General features: G+C 51.9%; 6 non-coding genes across 6 annotated transcripts; 2 read left to right on the top strand and 4 right to left on the bottom strand.

Annotated features, from left to right (window-relative positions):
- Window positions 1-2,976: 2,976 nt before the first annotated feature.
- Window positions 2,977-3,049, bottom strand: TRNAK-CUU. Its single transcript has one exon. It is a non-coding gene; the product is annotated as a tRNA-Lys (tRNA).
- A 2,951-nt stretch (window positions 3,050-6,000) lies between these two features.
- Window positions 6,001-6,072, bottom strand: TRNAP-AGG. Its single transcript has one exon. It is a non-coding gene; the product is annotated as a tRNA-Pro (tRNA).
- A 221-nt stretch (window positions 6,073-6,293) lies between these two features.
- TRNAK-CUU lies at window positions 6,294-6,366 on the top strand. Its single transcript has one exon. It is a non-coding gene; the product is annotated as a tRNA-Lys (tRNA).
- Window positions 6,367-9,241: 2,875 nt separating this feature from the next.
- TRNAP-UGG lies at window positions 9,242-9,313 on the bottom strand. Its single transcript has one exon. It is a non-coding gene; the product is annotated as a tRNA-Pro (tRNA).
- A 5,238-nt stretch (window positions 9,314-14,551) lies between these two features.
- Window positions 14,552-14,623, top strand: TRNAP-CGG. Its single transcript has one exon. It is a non-coding gene; the product is annotated as a tRNA-Pro (tRNA).
- Window positions 14,624-20,955: 6,332 nt separating this feature from the next.
- TRNAR-CCU lies at window positions 20,956-21,028 on the bottom strand. The gene has a single exon. It is a non-coding gene; the product is annotated as a tRNA-Arg (tRNA).
- Between the last annotated feature and the right edge of the window lie 41 nt (window positions 21,029-21,069).

Raw genomic sequence — 21,069 nt, 5'->3', positions numbered from 1 at the left:
GCTTTTTTTTTTTTTTTTTTTTTGCTTTGGGGTGTGAAAGGTCATTTGCAAACTTCTTTTCCCTTATTGAGGGGCTACCAGAAGGACCTTCCACAGACAAGGGAAGGAAGGAAACCACAGTGGAAATTGGGTATGGGGAGGAACTAGGCCTCAGCTTTGGGGCCATGAAGGGCACAGGGCCCCCACAGGCGCCCCAGCCACACTGGAATAAGGGCAGTAGTTCAAGAGGTTCTATTACAACTCAGGTGTGGTGAGCCCAGCCCATGCAGCCATTGAAAAGATGGCTTGTGACTCAGAGCTCCCAAGCAGAGGGGTGAGCCTGGCCCCAGGGTGGAGGGGTGGGTAGGGGTGGGGGTCGGAATGGCACAGGGGAGGCACTGGGCGGTCTGGAAGCAGAGAAAGCTCCGAGAAAGTGCTGTTCAGAGCCTTTCTTGTGGTTTCTATGAAGGTGAGACAGGTGAGGCAGAGTGAACAGGTTTAGACCGGTCAGCCTGAACTAACTACAGCTGCTTCTAGAACAGAACTCTGTCCCTAGTTGTCTGTTTCCCGGCCTTGGGGTGCTCCTGGCAGGTGGATAGTAACCCCCAGCTGGGGGCTGTGGACCCTGGAATGGTTAGTTTGCATTTGAAATGCCCTGTTTAGGCGGATTTGCTCTCTAGGAACTGGCCAACCCTGGGAAGGAAAATCTCTCCAGGGTCAGCAAAGCTCTGACGTCCAAGTATCAGAGTGCAGAAGATAAAAGACATGGCTAATACGGGCAGGGCCGGAGGCTTTGGTGGACACTTCAGGGGCCCCCAGTCTGGGAAGAGTTTCCTGATCTCAAGCCCAGGGTCAAACCTGGCCTCGGGATTATGGCACAGAGCGCTCCCCAGCAGAGCCCGAGCTCCCCGCGTGTGCAGAGCAGTTGGCCTCCTTTCTGACCCTGGTTTCTTCACTTAAGCCCCAGGGTGGTGCCCCTTTTATGCCTCCTGATTCTGGAGTCCCTGAGGGGAGCAGGTCTGCACAGACCCTCGGGCCCACTGACACAAGGCGAGGCCTCTCCAGACCTGAGGCCTGGTGGAGGTCAACCGGGGTAATCGAGCTCCCTAGCCAGCACTTCTCCTCCTGTGGCCAGAGCTCTTTAAGCCTCCCATCCCTTAAGGGGAAACCACTATCACCTCCACCAGCAGGATGGTTCATCTCCAAAATCCTCTTCCGAATCAGCAGCATCCCTCCCTTGGGGTCTGCCCCCCATCTTTACCCCCAGCCCTGGATTTTGCCTTTTTTTTTTTTTTTAGATTTTATTTATTTATTCGAGAGAGAGAGCGAGAGAGAGCAGGGAGAGGAGCAGAGGGAGAAGGAGACAAGCAGACTGGCTCCCTACTGAGCAGAGCCTGATGCGGGGCTTGGTTCCAACACTCTGAGATCACCACCCAAGTGGAAACCGAGAGTTGCATGCTCAGCTGACTGAGCCCCCCAGGCGCCCCTTTCCCTGGGTTTAGCTTGAGCTGGGGTTCAGCAGAGGAAGGTCCCTGTGGAGGAGAGCACATTCTTCCTTCTGCCTCATATCCCCAAGGAGCCCACAGTTGGCTTTTTTCCAGTCATTTCAAGGCATGAATGGAGTGTCCAGCAGAGCTGAAGTGGGGTCTGGGCCTGTGTGGATGGACCAGAGACAGGCCTGGTGTGCAGCAGACCCAGATCCCAGCTGGACCCGAGTGGCTGGATCAGGTCTGGGCCGCCAGGCCAGGTGTCCAGGTGCGCTCAGTGGACAAAGAGGCACGTTGATCCCATTTATGGGCAGTGGCAAGGCAGGGCATCTCCCCTGAGGGCTACCCAAATTTCTTCACGTTCTACCTCATCCTTTCTTCACATTTGGACACCCACTATCCCTTAAGGCCCTTTCCGACTGTGCCTGTGCTGGGATGTGCATCTTGGAGTCCAGGAGTTAGGTCCCTGGCTGGAAGTGGGGGTGACGCTCAGGTCAGGGTGGTGGGTCCCTCCAGTGTGTGGCTTGGGAGGGGTGGGGTCCTATGGGAGAGGGTATTCTTGCCCTGGGCAGTGTTGGGATGGGGGGAGGGTGTCCAAACCCTGCTCTCAGCTTCATTCCAGAGCTCAGCCCTTAGCCTGGTGACAGGAGGACCAGGGGGAGCTTTCCCAAGCATTGGCCTCAGTTTTCCACCAGAGGGGAAGAGCAACGGAGCAGTCACCCCCAAAACCCGGACTGGGGACTTGCCGAGTTGGAGTCTTAGTGCGCAGCAATGCTGACCACCCCTCCCGCCATTCTCCTCTTGTCCATAGAGACCTGAATCAAATCCTTCCCAACACCCACAGGAAAGAGGGACGGTCCCCCGACCAGTGAGGCCAGAGCCAGAGGGGATGGCCCTTTGGTCTACGGTTATGATCCTCAATTAGGGTACGAGGCTCACATCCTGGACAAGCCCTCCTTTTGAGAGTGTTTGGCAGTTGTAGTGGTGCATTCACCGGGACATGGGGTCATGCCCACCTAGATTGTCACCCTCACCTAGTCATAGGTCTGGTGCCCCTGTCCTGGGTGGTGTCCCCATGTTGAGTGATGATATGCCCTGGATCCCAGGTACACCCTGACCCCCAAGGGGACCACTTAGTCCAGCAGCAGCGTCCTTTAGCCGCGCAGATAAGAGTACTGGCTCCTTCCCTTGACCGAACCCAAGAGAAAACTGGGATGGGTGGTTTTCTGCCCTAGCTAGGTCCAAATCTCTGGCGGACCCCTTTCTAAGGTTACTTTGCTCAAAGGGGAAGTTGAGGTATGAAGCGGCTGGAGAACCCAGCGTAAAGAGGGCATGTGGTTCATCACCTCTGATGGCTTCGGCAAGGGGGTGGTGCACCTGGACAGTGTCAGGCTGCCCCTCCNCCCCCCCCCCCCCCCGTTGGTGCGTCTAAGAGGTTGTGCCTAAACCAAACAGGCCAGGAACTGCGCAGAGGTCCCCGAGATGTGTGCGAACTCTCGGTTCAAAAGGACGCCCAACGTGGGGCTCGAACCCACGACCCTGAGATTAAGAGTCTCATGCTCTACCGACTGAGCTAGCCGGGCAGACGCTGTGAGAGTCAATTGGCCCCATGCAATCCAAAAGAGCCGGGCAGATCCGGTCCTGGGGATGGTGGGGACGTGGCCGCCTCTGGGGGCCCTTCTGGGCACCCTGCGTGGGGGAACTGCTCGGAATCGGCGGCTCCGGGCGCGGCGGGGAGCGGGCCCCAACGGCTGGAGGCTGAGGCGCCACCCTGACCCGCAGACAGACGGGCTCCGTGGCCGCCGGGGGTGCTGCAGCGCCGCCAGGGCTCAGATTCGACCTGCGTCCCCTGACCGTGCGGCCCCTGGACGTGCGGCGCAGAGGTGGGGAAATGCGACGGGACCCATCCTCCCTTACGCAGTCAAGCAAACCTGTGTATTTAGAATAATTATTAGGCCCGCCGGATTCCACTTGTTTGCACGAAAACTCCTGCTTCCTTGGAACGATCCAAAATCTATATATTTTTGTTTAAAATTCTAAAAATACATATTTCACCCCATGTCTTTTTGATCTGCCCTTGCGCGATCCTGAGCTGCTGGAACCTGCCACCTGGCAGTGGATGGAGGAAAGCTCTGGGGACCCCGGGGTGCCTGCGTGACACCTGCCTCCTGCTTTCTGCCTCTGGATCCAGTCTCCCGGGATTCAGGGGCGAGAGCGAAGGCGTCCCTGGAGGGAGAGGGTCGGTCCTTGTGGGTCTGCGCGCCTGAGCCCCAGGTGAGTTTGGGTTGGAGCAGCCCGCACTGCGCCCCGGTTCTGGCCTGGCTCTCCGGAGCAAGGAGGAGCTTCAGGTGAACAGGCTGGGAGTGCGACCTGGCAGTTCTCTGCTCCTCGCCTACAGCAAGCTCGGGGGCTGGTTTGCCTCAGTGACTCTACTGAGGATCCACTGAGATTTCAGCCCCCCACTGCTGTGTGGGCACTTGGCCTGCATCCCGAATGCAGCCAACCAGGTGCAGAGAGGAGAAAGGAGCGGCAGGGAACCTGCACACAGACCAGGGCAGAGACTACGAAGCTATCATCCTGGGTGGTACTGGATGTGTGCACGGCACTGAGGGTGTTTTAAAACAAAAGGACTTTATCTGTAGAGATACTTGCCCCCCACCAAAAGTGAAAAGCACTTATGGGTGAGGCAATACTACACGTGCTTTAAAATAAAAAAAAGTGGGTGGAAGGAGGGTTTTAAAAATACGCGGAAATGGGGGAGGCTGTTCATGTTCAGGGGCCGTTTTCTAGAGTTCTGTATTTCTGCTCGATTTTGCTGTGAACCTAAAATTGTTCTAAAAAACAGTGTGTTTAAAAAAAAAATAGGGGCACCTGGCTGGTTCAGTTGGTAGAGCATGTGACTCCTGGTCTCAGGGTTGTAAGTTCAAGCCCTGCGTTGGGCCTGGAGCGTATTTAAAGATAATTATAAAAAATACACAGATAAAGTTCTACTATTTCTTCCAATACATTTAGCCCCGTCTTTCTTCTCTTTTTGTGTCTCAAGCAACTCCGACATTATTTTGTTAAAGTCCCACAAATCCTTGAGGCTCTGTCCTTCTTTCCTTCCTTCCTTCCCTCCTTCCTTCCTCTTTCTCTTCCTTTCCTCCGAAGTCTATTTTCCGTGTTCTTCAGATTGGATCATTTCTATTGTTCTATCTTCAAGTTCACTGATTCTTTCTCCCATCTGTGTTTGCCATTAGGCTTTTCATTTCAGTTACTGCATTCCTCAGCTCTAAGTTTTCCATGTGGTTTTTCTTAATATCTTCTATTTCTTTCAAATTTCTTTTCAAACTTTCAAATTTGTTTCAAGCGGGTTCTTTAAAGCTTCTTCAAACATTTTTAGGATGGCTGCTTCCCACCTCTCCCCTCCCTTTCAAACAGTTCCAAAATCTGTGTCCGTGTCTTTCAATCACCTTTTCTCCTTCAAGTTGAGATTTTCACTGGTCTTAGTATGACCAGTGATTTTCAGTTGCATGGTGGACATTTCATTATGCTTTGAAACTCTAGATCTTATGTACTTCTGCGTACCCTGTGGTGGGAGACCCTGTGGCGGGAGAACAGGACTCCACCTTTTTGTTTGGGGGGATGGGGAGCAATTCAGAAAAGGTTGGGCCTCCTGATTGCTGGGCGGGAATGAGAGTTCAGACTCCCCACTAGGCTTCTGCTGTCACCCCCTGGCTGTGGGGAGGTGGGACACCCCACCAGGCAAGGAGAATTTGGGGCAACGTTATAGGCTATAGTGAAGGAGAGCATCTGAGGCTGCTGCTGGGCACTGGGTCACGGGGAAGTGGCCGTGCAGTTTTTGTTCAGGTCCCAGGAAAAGAAAGGGGAGGTGAGGAGAACCTGGGACTGAAGTCAGAGTGTCCATTTCGTGAGCTGCACGGTCAGGGCAGTCCCTACCCAGTCGCCTTATTCTCCCCTTCTACAGTGGGACCACGGGGAAGGGTGTGTGTGTGGTGGGGCGGGGCGGGGGGGGGTGGTTCCCGGACGCTCCCTGAACCCGCACTGGGTATTAACACAAGAGGCAGTGCGGGCCGTCAATCAGAGTCTGGCTCACTCAGAACATAGTTAGGGGGCTTCCCGGCCTGGCCTGGGTCCACCTGCCTCTCCCGGGTGAGAAGGTCGTGGGCTTCCCAGCCCAGTGGTACTGGCTCAGCGCTCCCCCTGGCGGCCAGGCAGGGAAAACCACCTGAGTGCAGGAGCTGCAGTGGGGTGAGCGAAGGGCGAGGAGCCCCGGGCTGAAGCTGCGGCGCTCCGCTTCTGTGTGGTCCGGCTGCTCCTGGAGAGCTCGCTCTGCAGGCCCCAGCTCCCTAAACTCAGTGTGGAGCTCAAATTCAGGCCTTAGAGATTAAGGAACTCTGGCCCTTCGGATCCGGGTGCTGGGCTGAGTGGGCGTGGTAGGTCAGGGCGATTTTGTTGCTGCAGGTGTGGCCCTGGGCCGGGTACCCAGAGCTTCAGTGAGGCTCCGGGAGAGTTTGTGAGAAGCAAAAGGTTTGGGCTCGTCCGGGATTTGAACCCGGGACCTCTCGCACCCTAAGCGAGAATCATACCCCTAGACCAACGAGCCACCCCTAGCTGTTGTCTACTCTACTTATTTCTAGTTGGTCTTCAGGCCCTAGTTAACTGCCTCCCATCCCTATGCCCTGGTTAAATGCCTCCTACTCCGTTGTGTGGGTGGCAGTCGCGCCTACCCCGCCTCTCCCAAGGCAGGATGCACCTTGGCCTTTTTTTGCGGCACTTGTCTTTGGTACTTAGAGTAGCAGGGACGTAAAAGCAGCTCCTGTGAGTGCCCGGCTAGCTCAGTCGGTAGAGCATGAGACTCTTAATCTCAGGGTCGTGGGTTCGAGCCCCACGTTGGGCGTGTGGTTTTGACTGCCAAAGAGGCCTTAAGATGGCGCAATGCAAGGAAAGTATTTCCTATCATTCACAGAGGCTTTTAACAATCTAGGCCGGTGGCAGATGCTTCCAGTGAGACTCTGATGCTAGAGTGAAGTGATGTAAATATTTGGGGTCACCCAGCTTTTGAATACCTGGCCCGAGAGACACACAGCTGTATCTTTTCTTACATGAGTAACCCAAGAATGCTCTGCATCTCCTCATTTGAGTGGGGAACAGGATTCAAACCCAGAGCTCCAAGTCTGTCTGTGTGTATGTGTGTGTTGGGGTGTGTCAGGAGGGGGCACGACTCTCTGGGCCCTGAGGGGGCTCCCCGGAGGAGGCTCCCAAGCCCAGCCACCCCAGTGCCTGAGGAGGGAATGCTCAGAATTTCCCTCCCCCACCCTGGCCTGGAGGTCGGTGGCCTCACATTTGGAGGGGTTCTCAACTTTGCTCCACTCTCTCCAGGGAAAGGGAAATGGAGGCAGGGAGTTTTGTTTTCCATTTTGGGGGGAGAGGGAGAAGGAGGGTATAGGGTTCCCATCAGCTGATTTTCTTCTGTTCTCTTGCAATGGTTTATGCTGTTAAAAAGTTATGTTATGTTAAATTGTTTAAAATGTTATGTTATGCCCGGCTCAATGTTTGATAGGACCGGGTTTTCTTTTTTCTTTTCTTTCTTTTTTTTTTCTGGTGGTAACTGAGGCTACCTGGGAGAGACACCACAGCGGCTGACTCACCCCTCCCCTGGACCCTTGGAGCTCCCAGTCCCAGGCCTGTGGCCGGCACGCCTACCAGGAGTCCCCACATCTCTCCCTTCAGGGCACTGTCCGTCTCCAGAATCTTTCCTGGTATTCTTAGGATAAAAGAAAGCTCAGTTTACTGGGTAGTTAGGTCCCTACACCTTAGTCACTTTTTGGGGAAAAAAGTCTTACCAACCCCGTACCTCTGTTAGTTTCCCGTGGCTGCCGTAACAAGTTACCACAATCTGTGGCTTAAAACAACAGAAATATATTTTCTCACACTTCTGGAGACCAAAGTCTAAAGTCAAGGTACCAGCTGGCCACCCTTTGCACTCTCGTTAATGACTCTGAGAGAACCCTTCCTTGCCTCTTCCAGCTTCTGGTGGCTCCGGCCATCTCTGGCTTAAGGACCCATCACTCCGGTGTCTGCCTCCGCTATCATATAGCTTTCTTCCCTCCATGAGCCTCCGTGTTTCATATAATCATGTAATCTTTTCATAAAGACACCAGTCATTAGGGCAGGGCCCACCCTACCCGAGGATGATCTCACCTTCACTAATTCTATGTGCAAAGACCCTACCTTCTGAGGTTCTGAGTGGCCATAATGTTAGGAGAAAACCATTCAACCCTGTACATTACCTTTTTAAAAAAGATTTTATTTATTTATTTGACAGAGAGAGAGCACAAGCAGGGGGAGTGGCAGAGAGAGAGGGAGCAGCAGGCTCCATGGGGCTTGATCTCAGGACCCCAGAATCATGACCTGAGCCGAAGGGAGACACTTAACCGACTGAGCCACCCAGGCACCCTATACATTACGTTTTTGAAAAAAAAGTGGTAATTTTACATTCTTTTTAAATAAAAAAAATAATTTTGCTTAAGTAATCTCTACACCTCAGAGTCAAGAGTCAGATGCCCTCCTTATTGAGCCAGGCACCCCTACATTTTTCCTAAATAATAACTCTTTTCTACCAGGATGTGTGCACTTGGTGGGCCCTGTAGTGCTTCCCCGCCTTGAATCAGATGGCTAGTCTCCGAGTTCCTATTCCACATCGATTTTCTTGCACTGTTTGCACAAATACTGCAGAAAACCCAGGTTTGCGAAAATATAGCATCATCAAAAGTTGAAACTCGACTGCCTTGAGCTAGTAGTTGCCAAAATATGGTGTCTGATGGATGTCGAGTATGGCTGTTTCCCTCAGAACTTTAAGATATCCCTGGGAATTTTAAAATACTATAAAGGGGTCTCCAGACACAGTTTGGGAACCACAGAACCAAGCCAAGAGCATCAGCCTGAGTACAGAGGTTGCCTGCTTTTGGAACGAACTAGCCGGCATCAGAGCGAGCCTGGGCAGGTGGTCCCTTGGGCGGCGGTCTGGGGGTGATTGTTTCGGAAGTGGCTGGACCCTGAGCGCAGTACCACTTGAGGGTCCTATCAGTGTCTGAGTGACACCTTGACCCAGGCCAAACTTTTCTCAAGACCCCAGGCCTGCCGAAGGCGTCCTCCCTCTCGGTCTGAAAAGGCACCGCAGCTGGGCCCCACACTGCCTACTTCAGCAAAGGAGGCCTCTTAGGGTTGAATTCAGGACCCCTCACATCTAAAACAAGAAAAACATCCTTATGCCAAAAAAGTCCCTTTGGTTGGTGGTCCTTGGTGGCTCTAACGTCTTCTCTCCCTCACTTGTCTGACATACTAACTCGATATCCCTTCATGGGTGGACGGGGCTTGGCCAGGGAGGAGTGTGCCCTTCTATCTGGACTCTGGGATGCCAACTAGGGATCTTGTTTTAAGACTGGTCGGTCCCCTGGAGATGCTTCCTGTGCCCTGCAGCTTCCCTCCACCCCGGAACACTGGGATCCCCCGTCAAGAGAAACATCATCTCTCTCCCCCTACCCCATGCCAAATGGTGGGGAGGAGGGTAGGGGTGGGGTGGAGAGGACAGAGGGATAGTCTAAGTAGATGGCAAGTGCAGGTCCAGGACTGCTCTGCAGACTGGAAGGTCTTTTCATCCCTGTCATAATGATGGGTCTCTAGGTTCTCGTTCCTTCCTGGCTTTGGGTGGACTTTGGCCCCCTTAGGGGGCAACAACCTGGCCATCTGGAGAAGAAAAAGGACCAGAGCGAGGGCTCGTCCGGGATTTGAACCCGGGACCTCTCGCACCCAAAGCGAGAATCATACCCCTAGACCAACGAGCCAAACTGACTCTATGCTTTGTTATTGATTCTGTCCACTTGCTTTCCCCAGCTCAGGGGCAGCAGTGTCCCAGATGCCCACCCCAAGGCAGGAGGATTCAGCTCACCTTCCAGCAAAGAGTGAGGTTCCACACTGCCAAGCCCAGAGTCCCAAGGGCCAGTTTCCCCTGGAGCCTCTGTCACCAGGACCTCCCTCCAGGGCCGAGGTTTGGGAACTTGGGACGCCTTGGAGCTGGGCCTGGCTCCAGAACTGTGTGGGGGGTCCCTGGGGGACTCAAACCCGAGACTAGGGCTTCCCGCCCTCCCATCGGGGAAGCCCGGGCCGTGGGCCTTGGGCCAAAGCTGTGTGTCCTCTGTTAACAGAAAGGGGGACTAGGGTCCAGGGCAGACTCAGAGGCTCCTGTCCTCAGCCAAGCCCGTCCCCTTCTGGGCTCAGCCCCTAAAGCGCCCGCAAAGTTCTCAGTCCCCCAAAGTTCCTTTCTTTGTCCTGGCGCTGGGCACAGTCTGGCAACCCTCCCCCCGCAGTGGCATCCCGGGGCTGGATGGATGAGCAGGTCCTCGAGGCGCCACACTTATTCTCCCTCGTGAGTGGGTGGTGGTTCTAGAAACTGACAGGAAAGGAAGAAGGTGGCCCTGACCCGACCTTGCACAGTACCCCCCAGGGCAGAGGGTCCTCTGGGTCTTCCTGGTTCACGCCCCAAAGCGAGGAGTACGTGGGGTGGAGAGTATGAGGGGTGGGGACAGGGGAAGGAGACCTTGAGAGTTTGAGACTCCTCCGCAATTTGGACCCACAGACCAATGCTGTGGGGGGACTCATGCTCTAGGGACCACTGTAGAGAAGGGCATCTTGTTCCACTTACCTCTAATGACCTTGACCTCCATGACCCTGTCCTCCCTGTCTGCAAGAGGGTGCCAAGCTTCCCTTGTCCCACCGGTTGGGGGGAAGCCTGGATTCCCATTCCAGCGCTTTCTCACTGTCCTTTCCTGTGTGCTGGCTCCAGGGCAGAGGGACCATGGAGTTTCGGGGATTCGGTGCCACCCAGGAACCGGCTTCCCAGTGCTGCCAGGGCCCTGGGCCTCCTTCGGTCTGTCCCTCTGGGTCAGTGTGTCCCCTTTCCTGCCCATGTCCCTGAATTTCAGGCCAGGCGGTCCCGCCCCCTCGCTGCTTTCAGTCCTGAGGTTCTCAGCCACTTTCAGGCAGGGGAATCCTATTGGAGACAGTACTGACCATGGGGGAGTTCAGTGGGGGAGAGGTATTCTTGCCCCAGCACTGCCCCCCTTTCCTTTTGAAAGAGAGAGGGGGTAGTGTGCCCGGCTAGCTCAGTCAGTAGAGCGTGAGACTCTTAACTTCAGGGTTGTGGGTTCAAGCCCCATGTTGGGTGTATAGCCTTTTACAAGCCTGGGTGAACAGAAGTAATGGTTTCAGGTGCTTAGGCCTTAACCTCAAGTTAGCACAACTCAAGATTTCAGGGTCTAACTCTGGGGAGACCCTCAAAGACCAAATCCTTGTGCTGGACTTGAAGCTGCCAGGAAGACCCCCAGCCTGGGACAGGTTGAAGGTGAGGCATGAGAGTTGCTCAGGAAGGGGTCTACATCTAGTCCCTTCCACACAGATTGTGGACCTGAGTTGGCTTTTGTATTATGAGATTTTAGTGTGTTTCTAATCCATGGAGGCATGGCAGGAATAGCGTTGTTCTGGGGAATCATTCCTGCAATTCGGGGATCTCACACAGCATGCTCAGATGCCCACATACCCCCGCCCCCCAACATGGGTGAGCGTGTTTCCTAACTATTTTGAAGAGACCAGGGCTGCCCAGTTGCCTGGTCCCCTGGGGTGGATGTGGTCCTTGAATCTGACTCCTTGAACCTTCCCAGAGTGGGTGCAGATGTGAATTAAATGTAAAGGAGCCAAGTCCCTCACCTCCTGATCCTGGGCTTCTGAGTTCACTAGAGACACACGGGCCGCAATTCTCCCTTCTTCCCAGTTCACTCATAAGTGCAAGGAATTCAATCCTGTGAAAATAACCTTGAGTTTCAATAACAGACCAAGGACAGCTTGCCAGCTCCCAACATGGTCTTTCCCAGCTGGGATCAGGAGCAGGGCCCTGGTTTCTCCCAGGTGGCGGGGATGGGATCGAGAGACAGGGAGGGGCTGGAGCTATGGAAGGATGGGTGACACACCAGCCCTCATGCTCAGGGTCACAGAACAGAGTCCACAGGTGGAGGCAGCAGGATTTTTTGCACTCACGAGTGTCCGTCTGCTCATCCCTAGATCAGGAGAAGAAACCTGGAGCCCTTCCTTTAGCACAAGTTTCAAAATTTCCTCCCCCATCCCAGGAGACCCAGTCCTAGGGTGGCAGGTGTCCAAGGTGGCTGGGCATCTGGAAAGTTTAGAGAAAGGAGAAGGGCTCCCGTTCACCTGAAGCTGGATCAACATGGAGAGAACCCCTCCAGTCTGCTCCACAGTCTCCAGCTAAGTCATGGGGCAGAGCACTGAACTCCTGATCCACTGCCTTTGACAGAAAAAATCAGGGCTCTAGAAACCAGAGTGGGACTTCATCATAACCTCCTTGCTGTTGGGTGGTGGCCCTTGCTGTAGCAACCGGCCTGTGGAGAACCAGATGTTTCCATGTGCATGAGTGCAGCTGATGTAGGTTGGACGCAGAGGGGGTCCCACAGGACCAGCCAAGAGGGTCCTTGGCTCCGTGCAGCCTAGAAACTAAACGTGAGCAGAGAGGAAGTGAGAGCCGACTTTGATGAAGACATAGAGTAGGTCCAAGCAGAATGTCTGGCAGACTCAGAAAGAAAAGAAGAGGTCTTGTCTTTGCTTGGGGCCGAGGGTTTTTATTGAGGATGGTGGTTCCCTGCACGTATCTTCTCAGGCATCCAGGAACACAGAGGAGTGTTTAGGGGTTCCCCGTAAGTAGCTTATGCCTCGAAGCCAGCGCTCTTGATGAAAAACATTCATGAGGACTCCCACTGGGGCACAGTTTCACTCCTTAGATGTCTGTTGTGCTGGAAGACTCCAAAGAAACCATTAACTTCCTGACCTTTACAAGGAGAACATACGTTATGTGTCCTATAAGCTGTGTGAGACGGGGGTGTAGGTCCTAGCAAGAATGCAAACAGGAAAAGGACTGAAAAAAGCAGTTTTTCGTGGGTCCCTTTAGTTTCTCTGTCTCGCAGCCATCCGGGTGGCATCCCCAGGCCTCTAAAATACCTGGTGGAGCCCTAACCAGCCAACGTACGACCAGGGAGCAGGATTCAAACATCGATCTCAGGGGCTTTGGAGTGACTCCGGATGCATTTTCCAGGAGAGGCAGGGGTGGGGGTGCAGGGACAGAGGACGCTGGGCCGGAGGCTGGGACAACCGGCTGCATGTGCTGCACCAGCCCCACGTCCTGATGGAAAGCCTCTGGTCGGAGTCTGTGAAACTGTGCCCCATAGAGGTGATGGTATTAAAACTGTCACCAGCAAGACTCCCAGTGACAGCCAAGAGCTCTGGCCAGCTTAGACCAGTTTGAGCTCCACACTGACTCACACCTGTGCAGAAAGACCTTGGAGTGTATGGCAGTGACCTCTGCCTCATTATAATGTTACACTCTGGGCCCCAGGAGGAGCACAAGCTTCGTTCGCATAACATAGGACACAGTATAGGTGTGTTTTCTAAGTACTGCTGCACAACCTTATGCCTGCGCCTCCCCCCCACCCCGCCATGTGGGGATAAAACTCCCCTTTCTGAACATTCAACCTAACCCTAAATAGAAGAAACCCACTCACCCCCACTTGGGGAGTCATGGCTTTGGAGGTGACTCCCCATGATCTCCTCATTTGCTGCAAATACAGTTTCTTTTGCGAGACAGCTCCCACTGGTGTAAGGTCTACCTGTGACTCACCGAGGAGCCAACTCACATGACCCTGTGTCACCGGAGCACATGGAGAATGGAAGTGGGGGTCACTAGTGTCCTTGGCCTCTGACCGTTGCAGAGCCAGGGTTGAGCTGGGGGCCAGCGCACCCTCTTCTGTCTCAAATTAGCCAGCCTGGGGGTTTCCCAGGGAGAAAGGGCCATCATTTCCCCAGTGTGATTGTCCTCACTTCTTTTAAAGAGATTGCAGCAGTAAAATACACGCTGAGCTGATTTATTCCAGGAATGCAAGGCTGGTTTTGTGTTCAAGAAAGTCTATCAAAGTAGTCAATCGTATTGATGGAATGAAAAAGAAAAGTCACATGATCTTCATAAATGTTTGTAAAAACACTTGATGCCATTCACACCTGTATTATCACACCTGGTTTTTATTTTCTGTATTCCATGGGTTTGACATCTGGGGGGGGGGGCGCTTGCTAGCTGAGGAGAGACTGCCCCTGTTCCCAGCCAGCTAATTCCTAGAGATAATAAACAATTTGCCTGCTAACAGGCCTTTCATATGCAAACCAACCCATTTTGAGTCCATACCCCACCCACCCCCCTCCTTATCTGACGCACCAACTCGTATTTCCCCTGCTCTAAATCACCCGGGGTCAGATACGAGACAACTAGGGACAGCCCCTATGTCGCATATCCCACTGAATTATCCAATCTAGCCAACCCTAAACTGTTTACCCTGCCTTGACTTGCCTTTCCCACGGTGACACTTTGCTCGGAACTGCAGGAAGTTCCCAAGGGTGTCGTCACCCACCTCGTGGGGCTTGGGGATCAACAGGGAGAACCAGAACCCACTACGGGCACTTCCTTCCCTCGCGTCCAGACTGGCAGCCCTGGAGCTGGGCGCATAAAATGCAAGCATCATCTCTTCCTTCCACTTTCCTCCTCCTCAAGAGATTCGAGGGCACACGCCTACTTGACGCCAGTCCCCTTCCTCTTGTCTGCGCCCCAGCCACCATCCACAGTCCCCACAACTCGCACCGCCTGAAGGCTCGGGTTCCCCTGCAGAGCGAGTGCTTTTTCAGCTCGAGGCCTCCCGGCTCATCCAAGCCCCTCGTCTTCCCCTCCCCCACAATACGCTCCCCACTCCCCCGCCGGCAGGAATCGATTCCACATCCTGCTCCGCGGATCCATCGTCCTGGGACTGGGCCGCTCTGCCTCTGCCTACCTAGGTCCATGGGGTCTCCCCACGGCCACCCCAGCGCTCAGCTTCCCGCTTGGCTTCCAGGAGCGACTCGTGCCTACCGGGGAATGAACCGGGGTCACCCGCGAGGCAAACAGTTGTGAGGGAAGCATTAAGAGTCAGTATTGTGTGTGAGGCTCGTTGGTCTAGGGGTATGATTCTCGCTTCGGGTGCGAGAGGTCCCGGGTTCAAATCCCGGACGAGCCCAAGGCATGCATCTTTGCTCTCTGCTCTTTTACCAGGTTATCTCGAGCTCAGAAGCGGAGCCCAGGCTCTCATCCCGCCTGGCGTCCTGGGGACCAGACGCAGCCGGACAGCTTGCTGCTTGCGGGTTTTGGGGGAGAGCGGCGAGGCTTCGGGGTACAGGCTGGCGCCTTTGGGTGGGGAAGAGCCGCCGTCAGCTTGGCGGTCAGCCGGCCTGGGTGCCTCAGGAGTACCCCGGCCCGCGCCCAGCTCCTTTGCTCTCCGTGACCCTAAGGGCGCTCCTCCCCTCGCTGGACACCTGTTTCTTCCCGCCCTCCCCATTGAGACGTGCTGCTGTCAATGTAAAATGCACGTCGGGTTTTGGAGGCCTGTCACCAGAAAAGTAAGATATCTTAAGTGTTGAAATGATATTTTGGATATACTGGCTATGTAAAATATATTATTACCATTAATTTTACCTGTTTCTTTTGACTTATTGTTAATATATTTTTTAATGTGTTCCTAGACCATCGTGAGCTCCTACTAGTGGCCTGCAGTAATGGACCGCGCTGGGCCAGACGCATGACTCTCCTTGCGGTGGATAGAGGTCCTGGGTGCAAATGCTGACTGAGTTCATGATTGTTCTTTCTGGTTTAGGGACCAGCCCGGGGCCGGCGGTGGTCTAGGCTCTGGACAAGACGCTTAGCCATGCAGGCTTTACTTTCAACAACTGTTAAACGGGTGCTGATTCAAAAGGATTTATTTAAAAGATCGTCCTTTCTGCCACTGATTTGTAGTGCAAACTTTTTCACAAATCAAGAGTCTGAGTATATGTTGTTCTAATACTTCACTGCTTTGTTCCATGGTCCGTTTACGCTTTTGCCCAGATCAGTTTAGCTTTGTGGGCAAGTCTTGATATCCAGGAGTGTGAGTCTCCCAGATTTGTTTTGTTTTGTTTTGTTTTGTTGGCTCTTGGCACTTTCATGTAAGTGCGAGAATCAGCTCGTCAGTTTACACAACAATAGCGATTGGGATTTTGATTGGTATAGCACTGATTCTGTGGGTGGGTTCTGGGTGATCTGACATCATTACAATATTGAGTCTTTCAAGCCAGAAGCACGAAGTAGCTTGCTTTATTAAGGTCTCTTTAACTTATAATAGTGTTTTATATGTTTCTGAGAGAGCTTGTGTACATCTTTCCTCCGAATTTTTACTAGGTATTTGATGTGGTTGATACTATTGTAAATTATATCGCTCTGGATATAATTTTCTATTTCTTGCAGATATATGAGAATGCAATACATTTTTATGTATTAAGCCTGGATTCAGTGACATTGTGAAGCTCACGTGTTATTTCTAATCCATGGAGTATTCTATATATTCAGGCATGTCATCTGTGAAAAACGGCAGTATGACTTAATTACTTCCCGTCCTTATCTGTACCTTTTAATTACTTTTCTTGTCTTATTGCACTAACTAGAACCTCCAATAAAATGGAAATGTGATAGAAGGCATTCTTGTTTCGTTCCAGAATTTGCAGAGAGAAGCTTTCAAAATTCTTCTATTAACTATGTTTGCTGCCTTTTATTTTAATAGTTACCATTTGACAGGTATGGTTGCTGTGTAACACTGCCAAGCTTGGTGGTATAAATATGTTTTGGAGGACTTGGGTGGCTTGGTCACAGAGCGTCAGACTCTTGCTTTGCTTGGGTGGTGATCTCAGGGTCCTGGGATGGAGCCCTGCCTCTGGCTCTGTGCTCCGCTCCGCAGGGACTCTGCTGGAGATTGTTTCCCTCTCCCTCCCCCTCTGCTCCCCCGCCCCACCCCGCTGTCTCTGTCTCTCTCTCTCTCTCAAGTAAATGGGTAAAATCTTTAATGAAAATAAAATAAAACAATGTTTTTATCCTTATGGATTCTTTGGGTCAGGAATTCAACAGGGAATCCCAGGTATCACCTGTTTCTGTTACACTGGAGTTTGTCTGGGAAAACTTGAATTCTAACAGCATCCGTAGACTCCTTTACTCACGTGTCTGTCATATGCACAGCTCAGCTGGGACTGTGGAATGGAACACCCACACGTGATTTCTCCATGCGGCTTGGACTTCCTCACAGCACGGAAGCTCCAGGCTAACTGAATTTCTTACCTAGCAACTTTGGGACTCCCACGTGCTTGTTCTGCACAACAAGATGGAACCTGTGTTTCTCTTGATGACCCAACCTTGGCACCTCTACAGTTTCACTTCTGCTATATATTTATTGGGTGAAGAAATCACTGAGACTCAAGGGGAAGCAATACAGACCTCACCTCTCAGTGGAGAGAGTGGCAAAGAATTTGTGATCGTTAAAAAAACCCAAACCAGCCTTGTCAAGCATAGGTGATGTGTAACAGACCGCACACATTTAAAGTGAACAGTTTCGTAAGTTGTGACATTTGTGTTTACCCAAGCCGTTACCACAGTCAAGGTAATGAGCGTATGCCTCACCTCCAAAAGTTTTTTTATGACTCTTTCTTATCTCCCTTCCTACCTCTCAACATTAGTTTGCTGAAGTGTTTCTTTATTTGTTTTTTAATCAGGAAAAGACATTGAGTTTGTCAAATGCTTTTACTGCATGTGCTGAGATGATCATATGGTCTTTCTTTAGTCATAAAATGTACATTGATTTTTTACATGTAAACATTCTAGATTCATGGGTTGTTTTTTTTTTCTTTTGAATGTCAGAACTTTAAAGATTTTGGTCCTCTGTTTGGTCCTCTGTCTCCTAGCTTACATTATTTCTGAGGAGAAATCTGCTTTTATTATTACCATTCTTCCTCTGTAAGTAACATATCTCATTTCTCTGGCTGCTTTTAAGATTTTTCTCTTTATCACTCACTTTAAGCAATTTGATGGTAATATGCCAAGGTGTAGTTCCCTTCATATTCCCTGTGCCTGAGGTGTTGTTCAGTTTTTTGGGGGGAGAGGTCTGTGGATTTATGGTTTTAGTCAAATTTGGAAATATTTGTTATTTTTTCAAATATTCTTCTGTCTCTCCCATTTACATGTGGTCCATTTATGCACATTAGGCCACCTGAAATTTTCCCACAGCTCACTAATGTTTTGTTTCCGGTCTTTCCTTTCTGTGGATTTTATTTTAATAATTTCTATTGCTATACCTTCAAGTTCACTAATCTTTTCTTTTACCATGTCTAATCTGCCACTAATCTCAGTCAGTGTACTTTTTACCTCAAATATTGTAGTTTATCTATAGAAGTTAATTTGGCTATTTTTTGTTTATAGCTTCCACATCTCTACTTAACATTTTCAATCTTTTCTCTAGCTTCTTGGATATATAAGTGTATTAATATCCTTGTCTACTAATTCTGTCATCTGCTTTATTTCTGAATAGTGACTGTTAATTTATTTTTTTCCTGACTTTGGGTATATTTTCCTGCTTCTTTTCATGTATGCTAATTTTTTATTGAATGCCAGATGTTTATAGTCTTACTTTGTTGGGTGCTGGGCATGTTTGTATCCTACACATGCTCTTGAGCATTTTTCTAGGATGCAGTTAAATTTCTTAGAAACAGTTTTATCTGGGGCGCCTGGGTGGCTCAGTTGTTGAGCGTCTGCCTTTGGCTCAGGGTGTGATCCCGGAGTTCTGGGATCGAGCCCCACATCGGGCTCTTCCGCTGGGAGCCTTCTTCTTCCTCTCCCACTCCCCCTGCTTGTGTTCCCTCTCTCGCTGGCTGTCTCCCTGTCACATAAATAAATAAAATCTTAAAAAAAAAAAAGAAACAGTTTTATCTTTTGGGGGTTTTGCTTTTATGTAATTATTTTTTAAAGATTTTTTTAAAGTTTTTTTTTTTTTTTAAGCATCTCTACACCCAACATGGGGCTGGAACTCATAACACTGAGATCAAGAGTCACATACTCCCTGGACTGAGCCAGCCATGTTCCCCTAGGGTCTTGCTTTTAAACTTAGGTAGATGGAACTAGGACTTGGCCTAGGAGAGGGTTTCTCTTTGCTTCATAGACTGCCCAGGGATGGAAACCATAAAAAGCAAGGACCCAGACACTCAATATTGGGGTCCACAAAGGATGGATGTCCTCAGCAGCCATAAGCACAGTTGGTCCATGGTTAGACTTTGCTCAGGGCTAAGCAAAGGATTTGAGTCTCACTCCAGGACTTTGCTTTTCTAGAGGGAGTGAGGCTGAGGCTCCTCTTTGTCCTAAAGAGCAGCAGAAAAGTTCCAGTGTCTGGCTAGCGCACTCGGTAGACCGCAAAGCTCTCTCCCAGTCTGGGTTTGGAGCTCCACACTGGCCTTTTTCCTGGGCTCATTGGCCACAGCCTATCCCATTTTTCCCAACCTCAGAAAGGGTTCTCAGTTCTAAGCACCCGCATCAAGATCTGCATTGACAATGCTTGGCCCATTTATTGCTCAGAGTGCTAGGGAATCGCTGAGAACATCAGCTAATGGAAGAAGCCAATGCCCATTCCCCCCTTCCTTTCCGGGGTCATGTGCCGGCTGTGGCTAGAGGACCTAATTGAGAGCTACCGAGAGTGGTGCTGCCTGCATTATATTCAGGGAGGATGCAAATCCCTGACAATTCTTTCATGGCAGTCTTGCGGCGGGTGCGGTACCGGGAACGATCGATCAGGCACCCTCTCCCGGGTCAGGTCTCTCAAAATGTAGACTTTGTTCAGGGCAAAATGAACCAAGAGCCGAGGTCCAGCGTGGGAGTCTCTGGCCTCCGCCAGCTGTGAGGGTCTTTGCAGTGTGTGTGTGTTGTGAAAACAGAAGACCCTCCCTCACCGGGTATAGACAGGTGTTGGATCCAGTAGTTCACAGAAGCACCAAATCTGAGGTGTCGGCATCCGCAATTGGGGGATTGATTAACGTTAAAGTCGGCTGATCAGCAGCGGCATCTCTCAAAATCTAATGTCCAAGGTGGGGCTCAATTCTACAGTCTTGAAACGAAGGGTTTAACCGAGCCTGGAAACTTCAGCAACCCCCACCTAATCACAGGACTTAGGGGGGTGCCAAAAAGTCCGGGGCAAGTCAGGCCTTGAGAGAGGTGTGGCCGATCCTGGAATCTACCCCTCCAGGCACAGAGAGCCTCAGTGCAGCCGGAAAGGTCTGGGGTTGAGGACAGGTGGTCCCACGACCTCCTATCCCGCTCCTCCCCCATCCCCATCATCCCAGACAAGGCGTGAGGAAATGGGCTGCCACCTGGGGTTGGTATAGACAAAGATGCGTGGGGCCTGGCAGGGGCTGCCGAGGAGTGCGGGGGTGTGTGTGTGTGGGGGCGCCAAAAAGGGTTGCGGCTGGCATTGATGTTTGGGTGTGGACCCGGATCCACTCCACAGATGGGCTGCGTGGCTGGTTTGTGGCCGAATTGGTCCCCAAGCCTGAGGGAGGGAAAGACAAAGTCTCCCCCACCCTCAAACTTGATTCAAATAAGTCATTAACTGGACACTAATTGTGAATTCCAGCGTTCTGATTTCTGTCCGGATGACTCACTCCATGCTTCTTCTGAAATATCAGAGGTCAGATCATGTTCCCACTTGCTTCTTGTCACCACCAGGGTCCGGCCCTGTGGTGGACACCTGAAATTTCGGGACTTCTGCATCCTCGGTGCCACACCCCACCCCACCGGCGAGACTTAGGGACACAGCTCTGCTAGGGGACACTAGAACCTGGTCCTGGTCCAACAGGCAAGGCTGTTGGTGGAAGAATTTTCCTCGGGGTCCGGTTGTCGTGTTTCTCAATGAAGAGAGCCACCCGTGGTGGATCCTCCTCTAAGGAGTTGTGGGGTTTTGGGGAAGGGAGTCTAGAATTCTCTCTTGGGATTGTTACTCTGGGACCCCAGAGGGCTCAGAATTTGAAGGTATGTATGACTGTCCTCTTCTAGATGTTTCTTTCTTGACTTGGGGCCCAGATTGGGAAGAAGATCTGCCAGGTATGGTCCATAGGTCTTTCTCCACTCTCTATTAACTCTGTTCCTGCCCCCCCAAACCTCCAAAGTGCTAGAAAAGCCACCCCCCCCATGCAGTTTCCAGGGATTAGGACCCATTCCTCAGCCCTTTACCTGGAAGCCGTAAGGATTAATCCAAAGGGCTAATGGGTGGTGGGCTCAACTCCGCCCATCAGCAGCCAAACCAGCCTGTGATTTCCACTCTGTGAGACGCCCCCCCCCACCCAGCTAGCTCCGGTGGGCTCCCTCCCCAGCGCCCACCAGGTCCCTCCTTTTATCACCTTCACGGGTGTAAAGACACACCCGTGCGCCAACCTCAGGCGTCCTAGGAGGTTCAGCGCTCCGTCGTGGCTGACAACAGAAACCACCCAGCACAGAGGTGCCAAAATAGAATCACTCTACCCCGGGTGGGACTCGAACCCACAATCCCTGGCTTAGGAGGCCAGTGCCTTCTCCATTAGGCCACCGGGGCACGCTCGTGGCGCGCAGGCTTCCGCGTCAGGACCCGCCCCC

Source organism: Ailuropoda melanoleuca, chromosome 10 (assembly GCF_002007445.2).
Source record: "Ailuropoda melanoleuca isolate Jingjing chromosome 10, ASM200744v2, whole genome shotgun sequence".
Lineage (NCBI taxonomy): Eukaryota > Metazoa > Chordata > Mammalia > Carnivora > Ursidae > Ailuropoda > Ailuropoda melanoleuca.
The sequence above is the reverse complement of the archived record's forward strand: the minus strand, read 5'-3'. Positions and strand labels throughout refer to the sequence as shown.